A 15,608-nucleotide genomic window follows, 5' to 3' on the forward strand; every position below is an offset into this window, starting at 1 on the left:
ACTTTGGAGATTGTGGCAAAACATATCCATATCCACCCCGAACCTTTCTTAGATAAAGTAAAATATAAACATTTATATTTAAGCTGGAAAGTTGTGGAAACAATTTCACACATTGATCAATAATTCTCTGTGTTACAATTTCCAAGTCAGATAACAAGACATTTTAAAATGTTGGCTTCTAGAGTGCTAAATATGTTGAATCAAATATTTTCTGGCAACTGTTGAAATTTTCTCAGAGCTAGGCATGTGAAAAGCAGGGCTAATCCATCCATTTAAATGTAAACTGTTGTTGGCCAATTTCCAGATCAATAAACTTTTGTACCGCTCTATTGTTCAACCAAATCTGAAACAGAGCTTGATATGGACTAAAATGTACAGTGAGAGTTATGGGTTTAACTACCCATAACTCTCACTATTTTTAGTTAACCTTTTTAACTAAAAACAAAACAAGCTTTACATTTAATTTTCTGTCTTACTGAGGCACAAAAGGGATCCATCTATCTATTTTGTTGTTTCCTTTACACTTGCTTGTCCTGGGAATAAATATTCTTATTTGTGTATTATCTACCGTATTTTTCGCTCCATAAGACGCAGTTTTTTTCCTCCCAAAGTAGGATGAAAAATCAGCCTCGTCTTATGGAGCGAAGATGCAGGCAGGGAGGGGGGGGGAGGTGTGGCAGTAGGAGTAAAGGGAGCCGCGGCCGCCCCTGCCTCCCCACGGTGCCTCCGGCCAAATGCGCCCCTGGCTTCTCCACCCTGCCCTATTGCCCGCCCGATCCGCCTCCTCTCCTCCTCTGCCACCTCCTGCCTTGGGGGCGCGATCTGCCTCCTCTCCTCCGCCGCCTCCTCCTGCCTTGGGGCGCAATCTGCCCCCTCTCCAACGTCGCTGCCTTCTGCCTTGGGGCGCGATCCGCCCCCTCTCCTCCGCCGCTGCCTTCTGCCTTGGGGCGCGATCCGCCCCCTCTCCTCCTCCGCCGCCTCCTGCCTTGGGGTGAGCAATCCGGGAGTCCGGGACTGTGTGGGTTTGCGCCATGAAGAGAAAACAGCCGACTTTTCCCTGCTGCCTGGGCCGTTTTCTCTTCATGGCGCAAAGCCACACAGTCCCGGACTCCCGGATCGCTCGCTTCTCCGGTCAGCAAAGCCATCTGCCCAGGAAAGCGCCGCGCAGCCGGCTTGCTGGCTGGAGAAGCGAGCGATCCGGGAGTCCAGGACTGTGGCTTTGCGCCATGAAGAGAAAACGGCAGCAGGAAAGTCAGCCGGGCTAACGGGAGGCGGCGCGTGGCTGGGCGCTGGGGACGTCTGGGAGGGCGAGGGGGCTGATAGCTGCTGCCTCTTAACTGCAGAGCCGGTGGGCGGAGGCGAAGACAACAGCCGCCGGCTCTCTCCTTCCACTCTCTCTGGTTCTCTCACTTTCTTTTTCTCTCTGTTGCCGGCGTGGTGAACGAGAGAGAAAGAGAGAGAGAGAAAAAGGAGGGGAGAGAGAATGAGAGAGAAAGAAAGCAAGAGAGAAAGAGAGGGAAAGAAAGCAAGAGAGAGAGAAAAAGAGGGGGGAAGGAGGGAGAGAGAGGGAAAGACATAGAGGGAGGGAAGGAGGGAGAGAGAAAGAACAAAAAAGAGACAAAGGAAGGAAGGAAGAGAGAAAGGAAGAGGGATGGAGAGAGGGAAAGAAAGATGAAGGAAGGGAGAGAGAAAGGGGGAGGGAGAGATAGAAAGGTGGGAGAGGGGGTAGTTAGATAGGGAGAGGGAAAAGGAAGGGCTTGGAGAAAGGCAGGGGGAGAGAAAGATAGAAAGGAAAGAGGGAGGGAGAGATAGAAAGGAAAGAGGGAGGGAGAGGGGGAGAGATAGCAAGAGAAGGAGAGAGAGAAAGAGAGAGGGAAAGGGGGAGAGAGGGGGGAGAGAAAGAGAGAGGGAGGGAGAGAGAGGAGATAAAGGAAGAGAAGAGAGAGAAAGGAAGAGAAAGAAAGAAAGAGGGATAGAAAGAGAGAGAGTGAGAGATGCTCAGTGAGCCTTTCTTTGAAGTTGCCTTTCTTTCTTTCTTTCTTTCTCTCTCTTTCTCTCTTGCTCTTTCATTCTTTTTTCTTTCTCTTGCTTTCTTTCTTTCTCTTGCTTTCTCTCCTTCCTTCCTTCCCTCCTTCCATTTCTTTCATTCCCCCTCTCTATTTTTATTTCTCTTTCATTTTCTTTCTTTCCCTCTTTCTCTTTTTCTTTCTCTCTTTTACCTTCCCTTCCTCTATTTCTTCTTTTCTTTCTCCTTCCTACCTTCTTCCCTCCCTCCCTTCCTTCAGTCCTTCCTCTCTTACTCTCCCCTGTCATAAGTTTCCTTGCTTCCTTCCTCTGTTCCTGTCCCTTCCCCCTTTCTTTCTTTCTTTCCTTCCTTCCTTTCCTCCCTCCATTTCTTGCTTTCCTTTTCCTTCCTCCCTTCTTTCCTCCCACACTCCCTTTTTTCACTCCTTCCTCTCTTCCGCTCCCCTTTTTGGCTCAAAATATTTTTTTTCTATTTTCCTCCTCTAAAATCTAGGTGCGTCTTATCAGCAGGTGCGTCTTATAGAGCGAAAAATACGTTATGCCCCACTTTTTAATTTAAGAATGAAAGAAACATAGAAACATAGAAGACTGGTGGCAGAAAAAGATCTCATGGTCCATCTAGTCTGCCCTTATACTATTTCCTGTATTTTATCTTACAATGGATATATGTTTATCCCAGGCATGTTTAAATTCAGTTACTGTGGATTTACCAACCACATCTGCTGGAAATTTGTTCCAAGGATCTACTACTCTTTCAGTAAAATAATATTTTCTCACGTTGCTTTTGATCTTTCCCCCAACTAACTTCAGATTGTGTCCCCTTGTTCTTGTGTTCACTTTCCTATTAAAAACACTTCCCTCCTGAACCTTATTTAACCCTTTAACATATTTAAATGTTTCAATCATGCCCCCCCTTTTCCTTCTGTCCTCCAGACTATACAGATTGAGTTCATTAAGTCTTTCCTGATATGTTTTATGCTTAAGACCTTCCACCATTCTTGTAGCCCGTCTTTGGACCCGTTCAATTTTGTCAATATCTTTTTGTAGGTGAGGTCTCCAGAACTGAACACAGTATTCCAAATGTGGTCTCAACAGTGCTCTATATAAGGGGATCACAATCTCCCTCTTCCTGCTTGTTATACCTCTAGCTATGCAGCCAATCATCCTACTTGCTTTTCCTACTGCCCGACCACACTGCTCACCCATTTTGAGACTGTCAGAAATCACTACCCCTAAATCCTTCTCTTCTGAAGTTTTTGCTAACACAGAACTGCCAATACAATAGTCAGATTGAGGATTCCTTTTCCCCAAGTGCATTATTTTACATTTGGAAACATTAAAGAGACATATCAAATTATTTTATGAATCTAACTCTATGGAAGTGGGCAACTCAGGACTTTCCAAGGGTATATATGATCACACCCAGAACCAATTATCCTAACAAACATATTTTTCTTAGTTTGATTGTTCTTCTCCTCTTGCCTTCCACATCTTTCCCAACATCAAGACCTTTTCCAATGAGTCTTATCTTCTCATTTGATGGTCAATGTATTTGAGCTTCAGCTTCAGGATCTCTCCTTCCAAAGAACAATTAGGATTGATTTCCTTTAGAATTGACAGATTTGATCTTGCAGTTCAACACACTAAAGAAGTTATGTTCCAAAAATATTGGAATTTGTCTATGTATGAAGCACTTTGGATTTGCTATGCTGGGAGTGTTGTTAAAAATCCTGTCATGTGTTCCTGAATCCTGATAAAAGACTTTAATGTTAGATGCAAATGTTGGTCTCTTCAAATAGACCGACTCTGCTTTAACTCCTCCCACTTAATGCTATGACTTGTTGCTTGTATCCTTACGATTTATATTAATATTGATTATTTCCTGATTGCTTATTTATACCCTATGACAATCACTAAGTGTTGTACCTCGTGATTCTTGACAAATGTATCTTTTCTTTTATATACACTGAGAGTATATGCACCAAAGACAAATTCCTTGGATGTCCAATCACACTTGGCCAATAAAGAATTCTATTCTATTCTATTCTATTCCATTCCATTTTATTCTATTCTATTCTATTCTAGTGTAGCCAGGATTTGATTCATTACTTAAAAATGAAGTTGTAGACTTTTTACAAAACTATCATTACTATTTCTCCCATTGATTTAACTTTTTAAACTTTTTATTTGCTTTTGCATTTTATTTGTACTTGCTTTATAGTTAGACAAGTTATTATATTTGTGTGTGTGTGTGTGTTGAAAAGTAAAAAGAGGCATTTGGCAAAATTATAAACTATTGGTCTACCTTGCTTTCCCAGAACAGCTGTAGGCATAATAAGAATGATGTAATATGAGAGGCTATAAAAATAATCAAATTAGAGTAAACAAATAAGCAGCTATATTTTCAAACATCTCAAGGTTCAGAATGCAAAATGTGCACAGAATAATATTTATTTTCCTGTAGAAACAATAGCACATATGAAGGCTGCCATGTCACCCAACAATTTTAATTAAACATTTCCATATGTTCCTAAACTACTGGGTATCCCTTTCTCCCAATGCTTGTTACTGAAGAGTTAATTCCTAAGGTTAGGAATCCGAAGGCTGTCTTGGCTGCATTTCTATTTTTTGCAGAATTTCAAGCTTTTATTAGAAATTCTTGCTGGAAATTATGACTGAATAAATTTGAGTTGTATTTATGTTTGACATCACAAATATAGTTTGCCTGCAGAAATTTCTGAGGTCAAAATGAATGACCTGATGCAATTCAGCTCAAAACTAACTTCCATTGAACTCAATGGAGTTAATCCTAAATTGCTAATTAAGCAACTTAACGCCAAGTACATTTGTGCAAAGCATGCAAATGAGATGCTCCATAAACTGTGTCAGTGCAAACAAAATATCCCTCCAGTAAGGATTATATAGCTGCTTTGAAGGCTGCTCCAGGCAATCTCTCCCTGTGTGCGAAATTTATGCATTTCACTGGTGATCCAACTAAAAGTGTGATCTGTCTTGCATATAACATGCAAGCTTCCTTCAATGTTTTGGGAAGAATCTTTTTTATATGTTTCACACAGTCTTATCATTAAGGAATCACTAGAAGAATTTTATAATTTTGTAGTGTTCTTCATTTTTTTAGAGTATCGAAATTTGAATATCACAAAACCAACCTAAGCTTCACACACTCTCTGCTTGCTATGCTCTACTCTTTCTGCTTTAATCTTTCAGGACCATCCTTGACACAATATTAATTTTAAAATGTTTTCTGAAGTTTCAAGAACTTCTATGGCAGAGGTGGGCAATTCATTTTTCCAAGGGGGTCACATGAGAAACCCGGACTGTTATGGAAGGCTGAACCAATTGAGTTATGAAGATGGGTAGGCATGCATGTAAATATACATATACATAAATTGAAAAAAAAACACCCCACCCAGTCATCTTTAAAATAAAAGCAACATAGCTGTATTGAATACATTTATTTACATTTGATTTCTAATTTCTGATTGCTGCAATTCATTGTTGGAATGTATTTCCATGCAACAACTACAGTAGTATTCAGCCAGTAGATGGCAGTATTTACAAGTTTGGATCGATGGTATATACCAGTGTCTTGGGATATACTGTACCATATCTGCTGTCACCCAAGCCATTGCCCTAGATTAGCTCCAATCTGCATTTGTGTGCTGGTCCGCTGATTTTTGGCTCTCACAGATGAACCAGGAGGGAATTTTTGGCTTCCAAAATGCCTCCGGGGGAATGGGAGAGGGAGTTATTACCCTTTCCCAGCTCCAGGGAAGATTTTGGAGCCTGGGGAAGGCAAAACAGGAGCCTACTGGGCCCACCAGAAGTTGGGAAACAGGCCTCCAGAGGGTCTCCAGGGGGCGGGGGAAGCTGTTTTTGCCCTCCCAAGGCATTGAATTATAGGTGTGGGCACTCGCGCATGCACAATAATGCACACCTATGCTTTTTTGGCACCCGAGGAAAAAAGGTTCGCCATCACTGGTATATACTCTATATCAGTGATGGCGAACCTTTTTGGGCTCAGGTGCCAAAAGGGTGTGTATGTGATAGCCCTCTCTAAATGATTTACAGAGTCAGCATGTTGTCCTCAATAATCTGGGTCCTCATTTTATCGACTTTGGAAGGATGAAAGGCTGAATCAACCTTGAACTGGTCAGGATTGAACTTCTGGCAGTTGGCATAGTTAGACTACAATACTGCAATCTAACCACTGTGCCACAATGGCTCCTTATTCTGTGCGAGGCACTTCAGTTTTTCCATCATAATATTTTTTCAATTTGGCTCTTGCACTTGTCCTAATAATTCTGCATACCAAAGATTCAAGTTCAAGATTTCTTTGGTTTTCAGTATTGTTGATACTACCTGTTGTGGTTAGCTCTGGCCCAGCTCCTGCCCCAACAATGTGGAGGTGGATGTGGGGGAGACATCCACATGCCGCAGGCATGTTTTGATTCCAGTAGAATCTGTCTCCTCTGACCAAGGAAGTGTGAGTGACAGGGAAGAGGGGAGTTTGGCAGACAGCCCAGGAGGATATCAATCATCTGTATCATCCCTGGATTCTGAACAAGAATTAATGACACATCCACTCATGCTTAGAGTGATGCATAGGAGACAACAACTGAAGGATTATTACAAGAGAAAATGAGGCCACCTGTGGTTGGGTGGGGCTGCTGTAATTAGTGCTATAGATAAAAGTGCAGCCTGGTGTGTTAGCCTCATGGCAGTTTATCTGATTCATTGTTTCATCAAGATTGTGATTTTTTGCTGTTCAGGATTGTGTGTGTGGACTCTCTGGACTTTAGAATTGGACTCAATTTCCCAGTTATTGGGTGAGCAATTGGATTGCATTTCACCTGTGCCCTGTGTGTACCAGAAAATCCCTTCGACATTTAAAAAGGGAACTATTTCTGTTTTTCTGTTTATAGAAACTTTTGGGTTTTCCTTTTATCGTGTGGTGTGTGTCTTCCTGGACTAATTACCCTGTAATTACGGGCAGTTGAAACACACCGGCAGAACACTACCAAACTGCTTAACCTTTCTATTTTCTTTGGCGATTGAGAAATATTTTAAAAGGATTAGCGGGCCTACAAATTCTATTGGGATAAAAGTATGCCTCCATTTTTCCATTAAAAAATCCATTATATTTTGGTAAAAGCCAAGCTGCGTGATAATACTAACAGCACATGTGTTTGAAAAGACCCACCATCTCTTTCCTGCTTAAGAGTTTGGAAAGTCCTCTCTGAGATTGTTTTGTGTTTTTTCTAAAGGAATTTAGTGCATCTTTCCAATTTCCTTAATGACTTATCCATCAAGGCAATTGAAAATATCTGAAATAAAAATAACAACTTGACTATTGCCTACATCTTAGTTAAGGATATTTTCAAAAGAAACACACTTTCTGGCACCTGACAAATGCTGTGCTGAACAAGGAATTTTTATTCCCGAAGCGACAGCTTTCTGATCAATTGCCTGACAGATTTCATTCTTTTTGGTTTTATTGAAAAGGCAGGTTTTAAATTTGATGTCGAGAAAGCCTCTTGTACTGCAAGAATGTTTCGTTGGTTCTGTTTTGCACTGAGTGGTCTGTTCATGAGATAAATTCAAAGGGGCAACAAACCTGAACGTCGTCGTCGTCGTCGTCGTCGTCGTAGTAGTAGTAGTAGTAGTAATAATAATAATAATAATAATAATAATAATAATATACACAGGAAACAAGCATTGTTCTACTTAAACATAGTTAAACGAGTCTTTGGAGAGGGGAGGCATACAGGTTTAATAAATAAATAAATATTATTATTATTATTATTATTATTAATAAATATATTAATTAAATAATAAATATTAATAAAATAATAATAATAAAACTGGAAGATGAAAATGGAAATCTGTGTGGGTCAGAGTAATTATGCTATCTTCTACCCCCATGTTCTGCTGGATAATAAATTGGGCACTATAGATAGATTTTAGCTGACAGAGCATCTGAAGTATTATTTTTTTAAAAAAAAATTGACTCTTTTTGAAAAAAATAGCTTTTTGATGCATTTTACACCTACTTCACTGAACTGAAATTTAATAATGAAACTGGGGTAAATGTGTGTTTGTATCTCTCTCTCTCTCTCTCTCTCTGTATATATATATTGCTGAAGCTGTGTGTGTGTGTGTATGTATATGTATCTCTGTGTGTGTGTGTGTTTGTATCTGTGCGTCTGTCTGTCTGTCTCTCTCTCTCTCACACACACACACACAAAGAGAGAGGCAGAGAGACAGAGAGACAGAGAGACGCACAGATACAAACACACACACACAGAGAGATACATATACAGCTTCAGCAATATGTATATGGAGAGAGAGAGAGAGAGAGAGAGAGAGAGAATATGACCTTGTTATATAAATCTAATCACAGTAGAGATTATTTCCTTCTCTGGCCTAAATGAATACCAACCTCTTTAAGGTGGTTAAATATATTCTGTACCACAATATTATTTTACTGGTTACAGCTATAGCAGTGGTGTGCCACAAAAGACTCAGCAATAGACTTTTTAAGGAGCTAGAAATATTTCTGGACATGATCGATCACTATTTAAACTGTTGGAGAATCACTGTGAGTAGTTTCCAGTTTAGTTTACACCCAGCATACTCCCAATGTAGCCTTCTATTCAGATAAAAGCAAACATAGAGGCCACTCATTTCAACTAGCAAAAGTATAATCTTATGTTTGTTTATAATCTATAAGAAAACACTTAAAAAATAACAGGCAAAAATGGGACAAAAATCCGGAATGCATCTATTTCGAAGCATAAAGTGGAAGTAAGAACAGAAAGGATAGATTGATAATAACTTTAGTTATTTACACTTTCAATGTATATTGATGAAATGGCAGAACTTTGCAGAGCCGATTGAAGCAATATTCTTTTTTTAAGCATAAACTGTTACAAAGATTTTTGATTTTTTCACCTTTAACCCAAACACTTGGAAAACTTGCTAAAACATTTTATATTTGTAGTACTCTACAGCATAGGTCACCAACCAGTGGTCTGTGGACCACTGGTGGTCTGTGAGAAAATTTTGGTGGTCCGCGGCGTACCTGAGTGGAGGACCTTTTACAGGATGACTAATGGCCAGTCCTGTGACTAGAGCTCTGGAATATGAGAATGGGTAGGCAGTTCATGGTGGGGTTGGAAAGCACCATAAAGGGAGTTAAATGAAACTTGCAGCGGAGGCTTTGCCAGCCAGAACAAGGTAATGGCTTGGGGGGGGGGGGCAGGCAGGCTAAACAATGGGTGTTGGCAACCTGAGGCTCATTCTTCTGCCTGCTTGGGCTTCTGGTCAAATGAACCCACCAGTGGCCGGCCCACCCCTTGCCCTCCCCTCCCAGTCACTCATCACCTGGCCTGAGAAGGGAAGGGCAGGGGATGGGGATTTGCATGGAGATTTTAGAGAGAGAGAGAGAGGGAGAAGAGAGAGAAAGGGCAAGAGAGAGATAGAAGGGGAGAGAGAAAGAGATGAGAGAGAGAGAAGGAGGGGGAGAGATGAAAGAAAGAGAAAGGAGGAGAGAAAGAAAGGGGGTGGGAGAGATGAGAGACAGGCAGAGAGAGGAAAGGGGGAGAGAAAGAAAGAGAGAAAGACAGAGGGGGGAGAGAGAAAGATTGGGAGAGAGAAAGAGGGAAAGAGAGAAAGAAAGGGGGAGAAAGAGATGAGAGAGACAGACAAAGGTGTGGAGAGAGAGAAAGGCAGGGAGGGAGAGAAAGAGAGAGAGGGGGGAGCCAGAGATATGAGAGAGAGACAAAAAAGGGGGAAAGAGAGAGAGAGAAAGAAAGAGAGAAAGGGAGAGAATGGCTAAAGCCCCCATCCCACCATTGGGGGTTCAGGCACTTTAGCAAGCGGCACTCTGAATCCATATTAGTGGTCCACAGTATTGAAAATTATGAATGTAGTAGTCCCTGGGGTTGAAAAGATCCTGCTTTACAGTATATCAGAGATATAGATAATTCAGAATCGTAACTCTATAAAAACAATATTCAGCTTTGTTTCACTCTATTCTTTGTTTTCACAAAAGAACATGAATTTCTTATATAGCAGCAATCTTTACTGCTGCTATAAAACAACTTTTAATTTAGAAAACCAAAAAAGCAGGTTCCTAGATGGAAATCAAAACACACTAGTGATGCACGCATGGAGTAGTTACATTGTTCTATAACAGATTACACTGTGCCAAGTTTTGTTTATATTAGTGGGGGAGATGTCAGAAAAATTGTTCACCTATAAAACATCTGAATCAAACCTTCCTTTGTAATTACAAAGCTTAAAGTACAGCAAGGATAACAATCTGCATATTTTAATCCAGAGGTGAAGGACCTCTGTCACACAACAGCTTGGCCCCGATCAGGAAGGAGAAACAGAAGAGAGGCAAATAATTGAAAGGCAATTCACAGGAAAATGAAATTTGTTTCATTGTCACTTAAGGATGTCTCCTCATCTGTCTAGAGGAAGAAAGTTGATTTACAAACTAAACCTGAAAGCTAGAAGGCCATCATAGAAAGACCAAAGGCTAATTTCTTTTTTAATAAAGAAGTCTGTCTGTGTTAGAGCTGTGCATGCTTTGGAAATGATTCAGAAAAAATATTTGGATTTATGCAAGCAATATACTTTTCATGAAAGCAGTCTAATTCTTCTCCAGCTACCCCCATCCCTGGTTTCTGTGCAAGAGGAAGGGAGGGAGGAAGGAAGGATGGAAGGATGGAAGGATGGAAGGATGGAAGGATGGAAGGATGGAAGGATGGAAGGATGGAAGGATGGAAGGATGGAAGGATGGAAGGATGGAAGGATGGAAGGATGGAAGGATGGAAGGATGGAAGGATGGAAGGATGGAAGGATGGAAGGATGGAAGGATGGAAGGATGGAAGGATGGAAGGATGGAAGGATGGAAGGATGGAAGGATGGAAGGATGGAAGGAAGGAAGGAGGATGGAGGGAGGGAGGGAGGAAGGATGGAAGAATGGATGGATGGAAGGAAGGATGGAAGGGAGGGAGGGAGGGAAAAAGAAAATGCACCTGTTTCCAGAATGGCTTTAACTTTACTGGTTTGGCTGCTAAAAGCTTAGATGTTTTTTTCCTATTATGTGATCAATCCTTTTCATCCAAGATGTTATGAGTGATCCTTGTCAGCCTCAGGACATGCCTGATTCTAAGGACAATGAGCCAGATGCCTCAGGTTATCCTCCGTTATGGAGGCTGTCAGTGGAAAGGGAAGCTGAGAGTGAGGCAGATAGTGATTTGGGAGTGCCAGAGGGGGCTGATATTACAATGGGAAGTTGGTCCCTGTCAGAAAGTGATGGAGTTTTATCAGGAGATGAATGGATTGACCCAAGATATAGAAGGATAGCCAAAAGATGAGAAGAAATCCAAGGTAAAAAGTATTAATCCATATTAGTATGAGGAACTGTGACATTCCTTCAATATACCAGGGTGATCTGACATAAAAAACATATAGCCCCTCCCTGATACAGAGCTGAAGGGATCAGGTCTGGTGGCTCAGCTGTAAATGCACGTGTTGCAGAACATAAGAATGCATTAAGAAAAAAAGAAAAAACCTCCTCCCTTTTCCAACACTTCAAAACTATAGGACATGAAATTGATTTTGACAGTACTAAAATAATTTCCAAAACAGAACACTACAGCAAAAGAATAATCATGGAAGCCACCGAGATAGAAAAACATCCCCAAAATATGAACAAGCGGGATGATACCTCCCGCCTACCAGACATCTGGAAACCAGCCCTCATTAACAAACGTATCCCAGCCATAGAAACTGAAACCAGACTCAGAACACACATTGCAAAACAACCAAGTAGCCTGCAAGCTCCAACTACTCAGGATATCACCCCTAATCCACAATCATTAACTAATCAGCATACCTCAGTTAAATCAACGACCCCAGGTGTTACCCCACTGATTCACCAGGAAGTTTCCACACAGCAGGCAATTGCTGAGCCATCAAACCACACCCAACCACCAGTATTTATAGAAGGAAGGCAGCTCAGGTCTCGCTGTGCTCGCCCTAGAACAAGGATAGAAGCACCAGCCTGAAGATGACGAGTGGGACCTCGTTGAAACGTCGCCAGAAATTTCTAAATCCTACATGGGAAGAGGGAGGAGAGGGAGATAGAGGGAGGGGAGTGTAAAGAAAAGGAGAAAAACAGACTGATAAACAACCACATAAAATAGGTGCCAAAATAGGATCTTGATTCATGATTGATTGGCTCAAAATCTGTAATTATGTATGTTATTGATATGTCTTAAAGTATATGCATTGATGTATATATGGAAACTGTGGGGAAAAATAAATAAACTTTTACAAAAGAATTGCTTTCAAATTAAGGTTTAGAGAACAATAAATATTTAATGAAATAATTCTTTATAACATTCAGGCACTGAAGGCATGAAGCCAGCAGAAGATATGGAGAATAGTGAAGATTTCTCACTTGAAACAGCTGCAGCAGTTGTATCTCTGGCTCCTTCATAAGGACTTCATGATGATAATTGGAAGCTTTTCTCATTCATCCTGAACTTGCCAGGAAAATTTAACAGTTGGTGTTAATTTTTTTCACATTGGATGAAGATTTCATTGTTTGACGATTGCATTGTACACCAAAATATTTTTTTTTCATTGGGTGCTTGGTTGCTCTCAAAGTCTTAATAACATTGACTTGCACAAAAGAGGTCTAAAGAAACACAAAAACACACAAAAAAATTCTTCCCTATTTTGGGTGGATGTATTTAGTTTATTAAGACTTTTTTTAGTTACCTAGATACAGTGGTACCTCATGATACGAACCCCTCGTCATACGAACTTTTCAAGATACGAACCCAGGGTTCGGAATTTTTTTGCCTCTTCTTACGAACTTTTTTCACCTTACGAACCTGCCGCCGGCCGCTGGGATGCCCCACCTCCAGACTTGAGTTCCTCCCGTTTTTTCCCACCCTGTCCTGCCCCATTCTCCCCTCTGGATCTCCATGGGTTTCCTCCATTTTTCTCCACTCTGTCCTGCCCCATTCTCCCCTCTGGATCTCCATGGGTTTCCTCCGTTTTTCTCCACTCTGTCCTGCCCCATTCTCCCCTCTGGATCTCAATGGGTTTCCTCCGTTTTTCTCCACTCTGTCCTGCCCCATTCTCCCCTCTGGATCTCCATGGGTTTCCTCTGTTTCTCTGCACTCTTTCCTGCCCCATTCTCCCCTCTGGATCTCCATGGGTTTCCTCCGTTTTTCTCCACTCTGTCCTGCCCCATTCTCCCCTCTGGATCTCCATGGGTTTCCTCCGTTTTTCTCCACTCTGTCCTGCCCCGTTCTCCCCTCTGGATCTCCATGGGCTTCCTCTGTTTCTCTGCACTCTTTCCTGCCCCATTCTCCCCTCTGGATCTCCATGGGTTTCCTCCGTTTTTCTCCACTCTGTCCTGCCCCATTCTCCCCTCTGGATCTCAATGGGTTTCCTCCATTTTTCTGCACTCTTTCCTGCCCCATTCTCCCCTCTGGATCTCAATGGGTTTCCTCCATTTTTCTGCACTCTTTCCTGCCCCATTCTCCCCTCTGGATCTCAATGGGTTTCCCTCCCCCCACTCCGTTCGCCTCAGCTTTGTCTGCCGGCAGCTTTTTTTTTTAAAGCCTTAATGTTTTGGATTTTCCTAATCGGCTTGCACGCATTATTGGCTTTTCCATTGATTCCTATGGGAAACATTGTTTCATCTTACGAACTTTTCACCTTACGAACCTCGTCCTGGAACCAATTAAGTTCGTAAGATGAGGTATTACTGTACTATTGTTTTGGGTTTAACTCCTGTAAAAAAAAAAGCCCAATCTTTCTCTTCTCACCTTGCCTGTCATAATTAATTTATTAAGAATGTTTCCATGCTGCTTCTCATTTCTAATAATGAGAACTCCAAACTGAAACATCTGGACCAACTCAAACTGCTTTCCGCTTGGAAGATTTATTTCTGAAAACTACCGAACTGCCTCTCTGAACTAAAATTCATCTATTCGTCCTTGAGCTGTTCCTAACTAGTAATCCTTTATCCTTTCATAAGCATGAAGCCAGAAAAATCTTACTTGTTTATTTTATTCACTTTGCACATCATCCAACTTCCAGCAATTCTGGGTGGTTATACAGACATAGTAAGGAAAAAGACCCTACCCCCTGCCCAAGTACACATAGTTGCAATTTTTTTTTAAAAAAATTACAAAATGAAAAATAAAATGTTCTACACCTGTGAACTAGACTTTCAATTGAGCCGGGGTGGCGCAGCAGGTAGAGTGCTGTACTGCAGGCCACTGAAGCTGACTGTAGATCTGTAGGTCAGCAGTTCAAATCTCATCACCGGCTCAAGGTTGACTCAGCCTTCCATCCTTCTGAGGTGGGTAAAATGAGGACCCGGATTGTGGGGAAAATATGCTGGCTCTGTTAAAACGTGCTATTGCTAACATGTTGTAGGGCGCCCTGAATCTAAGGAGAAGGGCGGCATTAAAATTGAATGAACAAACAAACAAACAAACAAGCAAATAAATAAATTGCAACATATTTTCCTCCTGGGCCAAACAGAACAAATAAATCTCCCATACTTTCCTCTAACCCAAGAAGGTCAAAGTCAGCTGATACCTACTGAGAGGGAGTTTCAAAGTATGAAAGATACTCACATCTGAGGTCTGGAGGCAATTGACTATTGAAATCTTAAGGTAATTGACTCTCTTTGACCTTCTTGGCAGGCAGCTGATACGGGAAGAAACAAAATAACTGGAGATAATAGAATAAGAATAACCAGGTCTGGAGCTATATAAGGACCTTAAAGGTGAGTACCAACATCTTGTACCAGATGCTAAATGCAAGTGATGGAACTTCCAAAAAGGTAGTTACCCATCACTGCCTGGATGGACTCATTCTTGTTCTAGTGTAGCTTCTGAAACCTCTACACAGGCAAACACTTGTAGATGAATTGCAGTACAACTGCAGTTCAATTACAGCAGGGGTGTCAAACTCGCTGCCCAGGGGCTGGATGAGTCACGTGCTGGCCACCCCCACCCCCGGGTTAGCGAAGGGGGGAAAGCCCTGATATATCATGTGATGACAATGTGGCAACGCGAGTTTGATACTCCTGAATTATAGGAATCCAAACAGAAAGGAAATTCAGTTTAGGCTATGTTTGTCGGTCTCTCTGATAGGAGCCTCCCGAAAATTCAAGGATACAAATTTCAGACACACACACATGTTTGAAAATTCAAAACAATGTTCTTTATCACAAAAGTCAAAATAAACTAAGCACTCTTTTTGTATTGCAAAGAGCACTCTTCCCAAAACAACCGGGTAATCTGTACAATGTCCCTTAAGTAGTCCTTAAGTACTTAGCCAGCAGCTGTGGAGAAACTTCACACCCCTTCTTCTTCCAACGCAGGGAGAAACACACACACACGCTGCTATGCTTTGGTTTCATTGTTTTCTTCAATGAACATAGTTAGACAGGTTAATTCATAATGTAGCCGCTGTAAAAACAATGTACACTTATTGATTTGATATTTTTA

Source organism: Erythrolamprus reginae, chromosome 3, assembly GCF_031021105.1.
Source record: "Erythrolamprus reginae isolate rEryReg1 chromosome 3, rEryReg1.hap1, whole genome shotgun sequence".
In the NCBI taxonomy this organism is placed as follows: Eukaryota; Metazoa; Chordata; class Lepidosauria; order Squamata; family Dipsadidae; genus Erythrolamprus; species Erythrolamprus reginae.